Here is a 13,670-nt window from a genome sequence, read left to right on the forward strand (position 1 = left end):
GCGTAGGCCTAATAGGGTAGGCCAACAGGGTAACTTTTTGATTTTTAGGGTCGATTTTTTACCATACATTCATTGGCACCCTAGTGCTCATACACTGTTTGACCGAATCCAAATATTTTTTTTTTGACAGATAAAATTTGATCAACGACATATTCGATCCAAAATACGACAAGCAAATATTCAGTTATTGGATGTCTAAAATATGTTTTCGGTCTGTTCTTCGAACCTGTCGGTACATGGTTAGATTACCTTAAATATTTCAGTCATTTTTTTCCATGTTCAATTTTTGAAATTGTTCGCCACTTGTGTGTCCCTGAGCGTCCGCGGGATAATCGGACGCCGCCCGAAGCCGAACAATGACTTTCTGCTGATAAGATGGCGGAAAATGTACCCAGTGCCCAGCCCACTTGATCGTTAAACTGACGATAGCCTCGTTGCCAGGATTGGGCATGTCATACATCTTCTCTCTTCTCAAACAAAAAAAAAAGAATTTAAATGAAAAAAAAGATGTACATAACAAATTGATGACGTTAACCTAACACAATATTATTTTTTTACACGGTTGCCCTTAGCCGTACATGTTCTGCACTGTCGTCCCGATTCGCAAATAATTTTACTTCCATGTTTACAAAGCACGATCGTCCCGATCCGCACTTTTATCATTATCATTTTTTTTACGATTCTTCGCGGACGTTAGACATACCATGCATTGTAATTGATTATGTTCTTCGTTAGAAGTAAATTTGATGACATCATTTTGTCTAATCATCAAACGGCATGCCTAGAAATTCAGTGAGCAGAAGATATGAAGGCTTATCTCCAAATGAAGTTTTGAATAACCGAGTTAGATGCGTAGAATACTTCCTATCAATTGATGCAAACATCTTTTCGATTTATCAGGAAATGTTTGAGTTATAAGCATTCAAAATCTTTCACCTTTTCCTGTATGTTCTGTGTTTAGGTTTTCATTTTCAAGAGATGTTCGAGAATCTGCCCGCAGGAGTTTGAACCGGTGTGTGGCACGGGCGGGATGAAACAGGCGTTCGGCGGTCAACGTTTCGATAACACTGAAGAAATTCGTGACGCAGTTATATCGTACTTCAAAAAGTTGGACGCTACATACTTCGCGCTCGGAATAGGAAAACTCGTGCCACGCTATGAAAAATGCCTTGAACATTACGGCGATTTTGAAAATAGAACGTAGATTTCGAAAATCACCTTGTTTTTGGTCCTAACTTTATTTTTCCATGATTTCTGAGGCACTGGAACTTATTTTTTGAACGATCCTCGTATATTATAAAAATAACTCAAAAACCGATGAACAAATGTGTGGAGGGGTTAAATCGAAGCAGTGTCGATCCCGTTCCCGATCCAAGGAGCGAATGCTGAAAACATCTCCGATTAGATTATCTCATTAAAAATTATTCAGCTCCGGCACCGCGGACCGTGGCACTTCGACATTTTGCTGAAGTAAACAAAAACTGTTCAGCATGAAATCGATAAAAAATCACTTTAAACCTTACTTGCAGTGAATATGCGGTACACCATGGTGTTTATCGTCGGCTCGACTTGCGATTTTGTCACTTTTTTTGTTGACGTAGGACTACGTCTAACCTTTCAATATAGGGGCCCATTTCAATATTTCGGTGTGAAAAAGTGTTCAGTTTTTGAACGCTAATACTTCCTCAATTAATGAATCGATTTTGGTTCCAAATACACACATTGGCAGGAAATATCCTCGGCAATTGTTTATATGCTACACATTACGGGTTTTCAGCTCATATAAAGTTCAAATTGATGAAACATTGGAAGGAAGAATTCTCTACTTTCCCATACATTTTGTCTGTACTCCTGCAGCAAACAGCTATTCATTACAAGCAACCACGGGTACGGGCGAACCGTATGGACAAGGCAAAGGAGGGAGACAAAAAAGAGATTATAAATAAATATAGGCGGTCGCTACAACGTTAATTAAATGGCTATATAAAGTGAGCGATGGTGGGGCTTGGCCACATTCTACCATCGGACGCCAAGCAGAAAAGACGCTATCTTGAAATTGATTTTCAGCATGAGAGATATCGCTGGATTTGCCGGGGATGTATGCGGTGCGATACCGCAAGAGTGAGAGACAGGAGTTTCAATAGCATGTGGAGCAGGAGAGCCTATCGAAGTGTGTTAAAAGCGGTGGAAGCGTCGCGCCGGGTGAATGAGTGGCTAATCGCGCTCGATTTGATAGGATGCTGGAGTTTTTAAACGGTTTTATTTAGCTCTGACATATTTGTATGTTTGTATGTTAGATGTTTGTCTATGGCGCTGTACCACATTAATTGAAATTTGACCCCTTTCCTGTTGACCGGTTGATCTGAAATTTGGAACACACCTTTATCTCTGCAGTCATTATAAAACTGCGTATTTCACGATCTTGAAAATCTGAGATGTCGACCGCTACAAAATGGCGGATTACATATTTTCTCAAAGCCCCATCAATATGGGTATCAAATGAATGAGATTGACTAGTAGAATCTAAACGTTTAAGTGTTTGATGAGAGCTGAGGTTTTATTTTATCCTTTGATTTTTTCTGTAGTTTTGTACATGAAAAGTTGGTCATTCTTGGATCTGTGCTCCAATATATTCGAACAATGGACACCCCTTGGTGTAGTTCTACGTCTCTCCGGTTATGTCCCCGACATTACCCACCCGTCTTTTTTTCAACTGTTAAAATCAAGAAATAATGAAAAACTTCAGAACTTCGAACAAATTGAGGATATTTTATTACTAACTTCGTTGTGTGTGTAACACATGCGCTCTCCGTGTGTATACACAGAAAATTTCCCTTACCTTCTATTCTACGTACTTTGGGCGAATTCAAACGAAGCAAGGGGGAAGCAATTAAACCACACCAATACAATTGTAGTTGTTTACTTCTCACGATTGCATGCGATTCGTGCAGCCACATTTTCGTAAGAAACTGCAAGCAGTGTCACCACGGTCTAAGAATGTGTGTAGAAAATGGTCGTTTTCACACACTTAATATCAAGTAATATTTCACACACTTAATATCAAATAATATCAATCAAACTCTAATCGATTACTCACAAGATATTCGATTTTCTTCTGCCGTTGCAATGTATAATGAAATACATCGGAAAATTCTAGCTAGTGCTCTGAAAGTTAAATTTTCATTTTTTAATTTTCCGCAATGTTTTTGTTTGTATTGGTGGAAGCATCGTTTTTTTTCGACACTGATGCCAGACAACATCATCGAAACACCTATGAAAACCACTCAATAAAATGTTATTCCTGAGTCATAGCGTTTCATGTTATGAAAATCAATAAAATAAAATTGTGTTGATATCAATACAATTATTATTCTTACGTTTAATGGGTGTATAATGTAAGTTTTAGCAACTTTAACATTGGTTAAGAAAATTGTATTGCAGAGCTCGGAACACTGCCACGGCTGTTTCTGCTGTCAAAAATAGTAAACGGAAAAGTATTACATTCAATCAAAATGCCTCCGCCAACGAAGCGAAGGGTTAAAGCTCTCCAATGTGAATATGTGGAAAAATACGACCAACGAAACAAAATATTGAGGAATTACCAACATCGTGTTACTGTGCGGAAGAACTTGTTAATACCGAATATTTACCATCGACAGATACGTATATAAATAAATTGCACTGATTGATTCAAGAATTCTACGTTTTTCAAGATTTGCATTATGAGCTTGAAAATCTAAATTCAGGTGCAATTATCTCCTTTCTTCAAGCCCTCAGCGCGGATATGACACACATATTATGTCTGCTGAAGAAGGAAGAGGAAATCAATTTTACTTCATGTGCAAATACACCTCCTATATATATTTATATTTGCAATTGATCATCGGAACACATCCTTCCTTCCTTCTTTGTTTTGACGTAGAACTACGTCTTTCAGGAAGGGTGCCAAATCAAAAAACAGGTTACGTTTTTTAAGAAATAATGTTAACGGTAATAACTATTTTCACTGTGAACGAATTCTCATTGTTTGCATACCAATCGAATCGGAATTTCTTTAAGATTTGTTTGATATGCTATATATTACAATTCGCTAATTTCTAAGTGGTTGAAATTCATGAAGACTGGAAGAACCTCCCTTTTTTCCCATACATTTGTTCTGCCGAATTGTGTGCTAACCCTACCCGTATTTCGAATGCCTCTAACTCGAACATTTCTTAACAGATCGGAAAGATGATTGCATCAATTGATAGGAAATATTTCTACGCGTCTATCAGAATTCATAATATATTATTTTTCATGAGATGAACAATTGTGTTTCCCTAACACGGACTTCAAAATTAATGCACCTGAGGGAATCCGCTTTGCAAATACATGCAAGTCGGGGGTATTTTTCGGTGTTGAGTACTTTTGTATTCGCTTGTCGTCCCTTAAACGTACTTTTAAAGTGAAAAGCCTGGGAGAATCGTCATTTCAGATACTAGAGGTGAATGACCTTTCAGGGTTCGAGAACTACGTAAACATGAGATGTGCAATAATTTCAGAGGGAAATGTAAAATACAATGACCGTTTGACAATTCTTCCATTCACATATTTTGGTAGTCTTAAGCATTATAAAGGGTGTGTCACATCAAATTGCATCACGGAAAAAACACTGTAGAAATTCGCCCAGTAGACCGATCCTTTTGAAAATTTTAGACAGTAAAATAAAAACTATTAAACAACTTTTGGCATTTTCTTTTTATTCATACTTCGAGCCCAAGCCCGTATGCTCGCACCTTCCTTTTTACCCCGTCCATAAGGTTCTGTACAACGTCAGGTTGTAGTTTTTTTTGAATAGAAATCCATTTTCTCTTGAAGTCCGCCTCCGATTTGACAACTTTTGGGTTCTTCCAGAGGGCCTGCTTCATAATCGCCCAATATTTCTCTATTGGGCGAAGCTCCGGCGCGTTGGGCGGGTTCATTTCCTTTGGCACCAAGGTGACCCCGTTGGCTTCGTACCACTCCAACACGTCCTTTGAATAGTGGCACGAAGCGAGATCCGGCCAGAAGATGGTCGGGCCCTCGTGCTGCTTCAATAGTGGTAGTAAGCGCTTCTGTAGGCACTCCTTAAGGTAAACCTGCCCGTTTACCGTGCCGGTCATCACGAAGGTGGCGCTCCGCTTTCCGCAAGAGCAGATCGCTTGCCACACCATGTACTTTTTGGCAAACTTGGATAGTTTCTGCTTGCGAATCTCCTCCGGAACGCTGAATTTGTTCTCTGCGGAGAAGAACAACAGGCCCGGCAGCTGACGAAAGTCCGCTTTGACGTAGGTTTCGTCGTCCATTACCAGGCAATGCGGCTTCGTCAGCATTTCGGTGTACAGCATCCGGGCTCGCGTCTTCCCCACCATGTTTTGCCTTTCGTCGCGGTTAGGAGCCTTCTGAACCTTGTATGTACGCAGGCCCTCCCGCTGCTTGGTCCGCTGGACGAATGAACTTGACAAATTCAGCTTATTGGCGACATCCCGGACCGAACTTCTCGGATCATGTCTAAACTGCTTAACTACGCGCTTGTGATCTTTTTCACTGACGGAGCATCCATTTTTGCCGTTCTTCACCTTCCGGTCGATGGTTAGGTTCTCGAAGTATCGTTTTAGTACTCTGCTGACCGTGGATTGGACGATTCCCAGCATCTTACCGATGTCCCGATGTGACAACTCTGGATTCTCGAAATGAGTGCACAGGATTAATTCACGACGCTATTTTTCGTTCGACGACATTTTTCCAAATTTACGAAAAATTGACAGTGAAGCATGGCCAACGTGATCTATACACTCTTATCTGATTATAAGCGAAAGCTGAAGATATAATTCCTAAAAATTAAATTCCTACAGCGTTTTTTCCATGATGCAATTTGATGTGACACACACTTTATCAATCATTATCTATTACAACAATTTCGATGCATTTTAAAATAATATTCGAAGTTGTAAACAAGTGGATTGCATAATATAATTGTGTAGTTCTACGTTGAAAATATGCGGTCGTGTCCTATATACAACCTCTTCCATTTTTTTTAAAAGGCTTTAAACTTTGCAGTTCATTCGTTCATTCGTTCATACATTCTACTTCAGTATTGGATTTTTATTTTTTTTTTCAAATATATTCTAAGACTCGTGTTAGTGAAGCGACACACAATCTGATAAGTGAATTGATCTATTTACATACCAAAATCAAAACAAACGGTGTGCTTTGCTCTTCTATCACAAATACTTTTACTCCATAAGAACACGTGATTTTACCTATACTACTACAATGGCTTCGTTCCACCTTCACCTTAAATCGTGTACGCAATCGGGCGCTGCCCATATTATATTACTGGTATGGAATAGGCATCTCGTCAAATATTTACCAGTGGGCACACCTTCTCCGCAAGTTTTCTTCTAGTTATCAAATGTTACCGATTTAATCTAGTTCGATCACACAATTCAATAGATGACTATTGAAAATGTCTAATGTCACTCACTTCTATATACAGGTCTAATGATTCCTGATTCATTCTACCACTTCAATGCACCTAGAATCCAATTCATATACATACTGTACTTTCCAGGGTCACCTATATGGAGTATTAAATGAGTTCACGTAGATTTAAAAATTTTTGAATAACAAATGTCCTACGTCCGTCTGTGCGCCTAGACACTGACCCTTCTATTTTTATATGATAGATATATAAGATCCAGAAAAAAAATAACGGCTTAGTAAGGTTCAACGGCCGGCAGAGTCACGTTACAGTCAATGAAGCACGCTATCGGTTAATGATTACGGGCCGTTGGGAGCACTGCACTGACCGCAAGAAGCTGCTCACCAAAAAATCGGACGTGTTATCATGGTAATGAAAATTAAACCAAAAATGGGCCATTTTCGGATGTGGTCAAATTCGGATGGTAAAATGGATGGTAAAGTTTATGCAAGGAGTGTATCCAAGGAAAATTGTCATCGTTGATATTGCTGCTTGCCATCTCTCTACAGATGCATTAGAGTATGGTGAATTAAAAAACTGGAGGAAACACTTCCCAAACTGCCCATAGATTCGTCCTATCGAAATATTCAGGGCTGGCGAAGATAATTAAACTCAATTCTCTTTCAATGAATATTCAGAATTCAAGATTTATAGGTCTAAAAAGCTGGGGATGGAAGCGATATTCGAAAAAAGCTGGAGAGCTAGCTAACCCTTAAAAAAATCATGAAAACCGAATTAAAATTGGGATGAGAACATGGATGTTCTTTATGATAAGAAATAATGTAATTAAAAGAGATCCCGTATAGGCTTGGCTACCTATTCGAGAATAAATGTATGATCATAATTTTTGAGAGGATTCATATGAATAACGGATGACAGCGATGATTGTTTTTTATTCATGAAATCAGTGCGAAGGCAGTTGGAAGGTTTCTCATGATGATCATTTTTTTTGCTCCTACATATTCAATATACCCGTTCAATATTTGCTTATTGGTAATTTTTCTCCTTCCAAACAAAATGTAAATTATGAAATTTGCATGTACTTATAATATCCCGAACGATGTTTTTTTTGTCTTGAAACGGTGTTTCCCCTCCCAGACAACGTGTGAAATTTTGATCCCGGTCTCTCTCTGTCATTTTGCATTATATGTACAGACATGGAACCTCTCCGGTGTCGCAAATAAGCAGGATAGATATGCCAAACGTGCTCAAGTGGGAGTTTCTAAAGGAACAAGAGTCTTTTGCTCACTCTTGTAAACCATAAAGCGAATCACACGCAATCAAGAAGATGATGACGATGGCTGGCAACCAGAAGGAAGCAAGAATACGCTGGTGATTTGCCTCGTCTGAATCATTACAGTCCAGAAACAGGCAGCGGCTTCGTCATGTCTAACGAGCCCTACTAGACAATGGCACACAGAGCGTTGATGTACAGCAGAAGGGTATGTGGGTAAAGTCCTCGGATCAAAATGACTTCATTTTTTGATTATCACACCATGAAAACAGGCATTGTTTCCCTTCCCTGGACCAAGTGTTTTCCTCGTGTGTGAACAACACAGTGAGGGAGGCTTATCTTTGCGTGCGTATTAATAATCCCTGTTTGTCCTTACGGTGCAAATGGGGGGAAATAGACAAATATTCACCGAACATGGGGCGTCGGGCAGATTTCTGGTATACGATACTTGGGCCATGTTCAGATTTGTGATATATCGCACGATGTGTCACAAAGTTCCTTTTTCGTAAGAATGGAAAACATTGCGGTTCTCAGATTTTGGTGAAAAGAGGTAGATTTGTTCTTTATTGCAAAATATTAGACCCGTATTTTTTTTTATTTTTTCATTAGGGTGCCCATCTCCATTTTAGGGTGTTTTTATTCGCCTTTTTCCCAAAAATGACCTTTTTCAATAATTTATAAACTTTTAACTACTGGACCGATTGAAATGATCGATACAGGTAAACTTCGATATAACGTACATTCCACTTTCAAAATTGTACGTTGTATCGAATTGTACGTTATATCGAAGCATAATAAAGTACTCACAAACGTAGTCTATAATACATTATTGTGTTGCTGTTTTAGTAAAGTTAATGAATAACTTAAATCAGAAGACGAAGCCAGCCTTTCACATGTTGTTTCCCTTCGTACTGTTGATTAAAGCTTGATTCATTTAGAATCCGGAATAACAAAACCAGCTGTATTTCGGAATTGATTGAAGATACAAAACTTGTTTTAGCATCACAATACAGATAATTAATTGTTCTATCAGAAAAAAAATATTGAAAAATGTTTTTCTTTACACTTTGGAAATGTGTACGTTATATCGAGGGTACGTAATAACAAGGGTACGTTATATCGAAATTCCCTGTATAACAAATTAAAGACAATTAGTTGGAAATTTAGAAATATATTATACTCGCAAAATTTGTGATTTCTTTTCCGTAATTATTGATTGTATTTGTTTTTTGTTGTATTCGTGGCTTTGGACCAGAGGGACCCGGCAAACGTTGTTCTGCCATTTAAATTATTTCTAGTGAATATTTTAGCTGTTAAATTAAGAAATAACTAATGTATTGTTATTGTGTTTAAATGTTTTAATGGTCTAAAAAAATAATCGATTATGATCGATGAAGGATAGATTCCACGTGGATATCCGACAGATTGACCGTGTATTGCATTGAACCGTGGAAAACTGGTCTTCCCGAACCCGAGTGTGATAACGGTCCTTTCTTTGATGAAGATCAAACGGATATGGTATATATGACATACAGAGAAAATTAGGCACTTGAGACGATAACCGCCGACAAAATTTGAACAAAAAACTGATTTTTTTTAATTCAATGTATTTTATTATTGTAACTAAAATGCTTGATCTCTTTAATGTCAAATGTAAAGTGAAAAAAGTAATATATTTTTGACGTAGAATGGAAAAATAAAATAAGGAAAATCAATATTCATTTCGTTAAATAGCTGTCCAGTTGGTCAAAAATACACCCTGCCGTTTTTAATAAGGGTGGATAGAGTGCTGGGTTTCGTATAGGTACCGACCAATTTGATAGCTTATTATTTAGTCGTTGTGGTTCAATCGAGCAGTATTCACATCGATATTCTGAATACGAAACAACCATATTGCTTCCTTTTTCGCGGACTTGCAAATGTAAAATATTTCATATGTCGGTCATCTAAATCTGTTAAGTAGTTCAAATGTTATGAATTTTTCTGCAAAAATTCATTTTTCAATAGAAGGGGAAAAATGATTTTTTTAACCACCGGTTAACTTTGAAAAATCATATCTCAAAAAAAAAAATAGCATATTGAAATATGATATGTAAAAAATCAGCTTTCAAGGAGAAATATGAAAAAATATAGTGCTCTCTAGTCCAAACCCATGAAAATAACAAAAAATAACTACAATCAAATAAATTACGAAATCCATTGTTTTTTTGCAAGTTCAATATGCAATGTGCAAGTTCAATGATGTGATTTTGGTATGTCGATCATCTAATCGGTTCAGTGATTTGAAAAAAGTCATTTTTGGGAAAAAGTTGAAAAAATCATTTTTCGGACCACCCTAAAATGAAAATGGTCACCCTAACGAAAAAATATAAAAATACTTGTCTAATATTTTGCAATAAAGAACAAAACTACCACTTTTCATGGAAATCTGAGAACCACTATATCGGTTTGGCATTGAATGACTGTATGGATATAGCGCCCGCTAGACCAAAGCCAAGGAAACAACAAAAAACGAATACAATCAATAATTACGAAAACAAAACCCAAATTTTTGGCATGAATAATTTCGTAGTGTAGCTTTTATTTAAACAAACAACTATCATTGAATCAATAAGTTAATCAATTATATATTCCTAGTAATTCATTTTTTCCGCCAACTCACGACTGCTTTGGCGACCGTTCTCCTTCAAAAGTGATTTGAGACGTTCTTCATCGAATTCAGAAAGGGGGTGTCATCGACAATGTCGCCATTTTTGAATTTCGCAAACCATATCCGTGCTGTAGGCCTTCTCCATACACGTCACAAATGTCCCGGGCTGCTTCGGCAGCTTTTTGACCTAAATCATTATTCAAATAGTAGGTACATGTATGAAATAAGCTGGGCCTATTCACCTAGTGTCGTAATTGAAATTTTCTGATTCGTACGAAAACGTAGTAAGAAACACCTAACGCTTCACAGTCGAACAGTCGTTCAAACTGATGATTTATCGAAGATATCATGTCGAATAATAAAATAAATATTAAAATTCCTTAAATACAGTGCGCGCAATATTACATCTGAATGGCTACCGTGAGATCAGTTTTATTTATTAAAGGGTGTGTCACATCAAATTGCATCACGGAAAAAACACTGTAGAAATTCGCCCAGTAGACCGATCCTTTTGAAAATTTTAGACAGTAAAATAAAAACTATTAAACAACTTTTGGCATTTTCTTTTTATTCATACTTCGAGCCCAAGCCCGTATGCTCGCACCTCCCTCTTTACCCCGTCCATAAAGTTCTGTACAACGTCAGGTTGTAGTTTTTTTTTTTTGAACAGAAATCCATTTTCTCTTGAAGTCCGCCTCCGATTTGACAACTTTTTGGGTTCTTCCGGAGGGCCTGCTTCATAATCTCCCAATATTTCTCTATTGGGCGAAGCTCCGGCGCGTTGGGCGGGTTCATTTCCTTTGGCACGAAGGTGACCCCACTGGCTTCGTACCACTCCAACACGTCCTTTGAATAGTGGCACGAATCGAGATCCGGCCAGAAGATGGTCGGGCCCTCGTGCTGCTTCAATAGTGGTAGTAAGCGCTTCTGCAGGCACTCCTTAAGGTAAACCTGCCCGTTTACCGTGCCGGTCATCACGAAGGGGGCGCTCCGCTTTCCGCAAGAGCAGATCGCTTGCCACACCATGCACTTTTTAGCAAACTTGGATAGTTTCTGCTTGCGAATCTCCTCCGGAACGCTGAATTTATCCTCTGCGGAGAAGAACAACAGGCCCGGCAGCTGACGAAAGTCCGCTTTGACGTAGGTTTCGTCGTCCATTACCAGGCAATGCGGCTTCGTCAGCATTTCGGTGTACAGCTTTCGGGCTCGCGTCTTCCCCACCATGTTTTGCCTTTCGTCGCGGTTAGGAGCCTTCTGAACCTTGTATGTACGCAGGCCCTCCCGCTGCTTGGTCCGCTGGACGAATGAACTTGACAAATTCAGCTTATTGGCGACATCCCGGACCGAACTTCTCGGATCACGTCTAAACTGCTTAACTACGCGCTTGTGATCTTTTTCACTGACGGAGCATCCATTTTTGCCGTTCTTCACCTTCCGGTCGATGGCTCTTTTTCGTTCGACGACATTTTTCCAAATTTACGAAAAATTTACAGTGAAGCATGGCCAACGTGATCTATACACTCTTATCTGATTATAAGCGAAAGCTGAAGATATAATTCCTAAAAATTTAATTTCTACAGCGTTTTTTCCGTGATGCAATTTGATGTGACACACCCTTTATTTTCTACATTTGACAGTTTCATGCAGTTTCATGGTGTCTTAAATAGCTTTATATTGTCTAAGAACAGGATAATCAATAAGTACTGAATCCCCTACCGGGAATTCGCAGTTGAATCTTCCCGCTAAACATTTTTCTTTTTTTTTAAGTTGGTATACTGTCAATGGTCTTAAGGGGGTATTCTAGTGTAGAGACACGAATTTCGGACGTTTTTTTCGAGCTCCGTAAAAATAAACCAAAGAATATTTTTTACTGTCCATTACATCATTATTTGTTCATCTGTCTTTTAACGATAAAACAAAAATTAAATGGAGAAAAAATATTTATAAAGAGAATAGTGGCCATGGCGTACACGATTCCAGCCCTGCTGGTTATCTAAAACAAAAAAAAATCGAACATATTCTGAATCAGTAAAGATGCCGCTATCGCATGAACCTCGGACAAGTCATAAACATTTCTTTTTGACAAAATGGCGGCCGTATGAAAAACAAAATGCGGTTTAAAACGCTTTTTGTTACGTTTCCCGATTTTTAAAAAATAGTTAAAATTAAAAAATATTATATTGTAGGGGTTCGTACGATAGAGAGATGCCTGCAGATTGTATCGATATGAATCGGTTCAGTAGAACTTGAGATATCGTGTACGTCAGTTTGAAAAAAACTAGTTTTGAGAAAAATGCGTTAGAAGTTCATTGTTATTGCTGTACCAGGTTAGATACCGCTTCACTAATATGACTCTAACTCGGTAAATAACAGGATTTTCGATTTGTCCTTTCTAGGGTATATTCTTGAATGCCTAAACTGCAGCAATATGAAGGAGAACAATTTTGATTTTTTTTCAAATTGCTAGACTAGAATACTGCCTTAATGTCAATTTTGAGCGTGATCTGTCATTAAGTTTGTTTACAGCGTCATTATAAACAAATTAATTTTGTTTTGCTTGGAGATTTTTGATATGGTTAATTCTATTGGTCAATGGGTGCGTACCTTCTATGGTCTCTATAAACACTTGAGGTTAAACAGACTCAGCAATCGTGCGAAATATTCCCTGTACAAAACGCTCATGAGACTGGTTTTCCTCTACGGGCACGAAACGTGAACAATACTCGCAGAGGACCTGCGAGCACTCGGAGTCTTTGTACGACATGTGTTAAGAACCATCTTCGGTGGTTTGCAGGAGAACGGCGTATGGGGGCGAAGAATGAACCACGAGCACACGTAACTCACCGGCGATCCCAGTATCCCGAAAGTGATCAAAGCTGGAAGGATACGATGGGCAGGACATGTTGCAAGAATATCGGACAGCTATCCTGCAAGAATACTGTTCATCGGGAATTCGGCTGGTACGAGACGACGAGGAACGCAGCGAGCAAGGTTATTAGACCAAGTGGAATAGGAAATGGTGAGCACGGCGTACTCGCGGAATTGGAGAGATAGCCATGAACCGAGTTAATTGGAGAAGAGTTGTGAATTAGGCCATGTTGTAAAGACGTTAAACCAAAATAAATAAATAAATAAAATTTAATTGGTCAAAGATATTGCGTGAAATTTTGTTTTGCACACAAAGTTTCTTATAACGAAACGTTGAAAATGATGCAGAACAAATTATGTGACCCAACTATGTCGAAAATACAGATGTATAAATGACACAAGATAAACATTTAAAA

Source organism: Toxorhynchites rutilus, chromosome 2 (assembly GCF_029784135.1).
Source record: "Toxorhynchites rutilus septentrionalis strain SRP chromosome 2, ASM2978413v1, whole genome shotgun sequence".
Classification (NCBI taxonomy): Eukaryota; Metazoa; Arthropoda; class Insecta; order Diptera; family Culicidae; genus Toxorhynchites; species Toxorhynchites rutilus.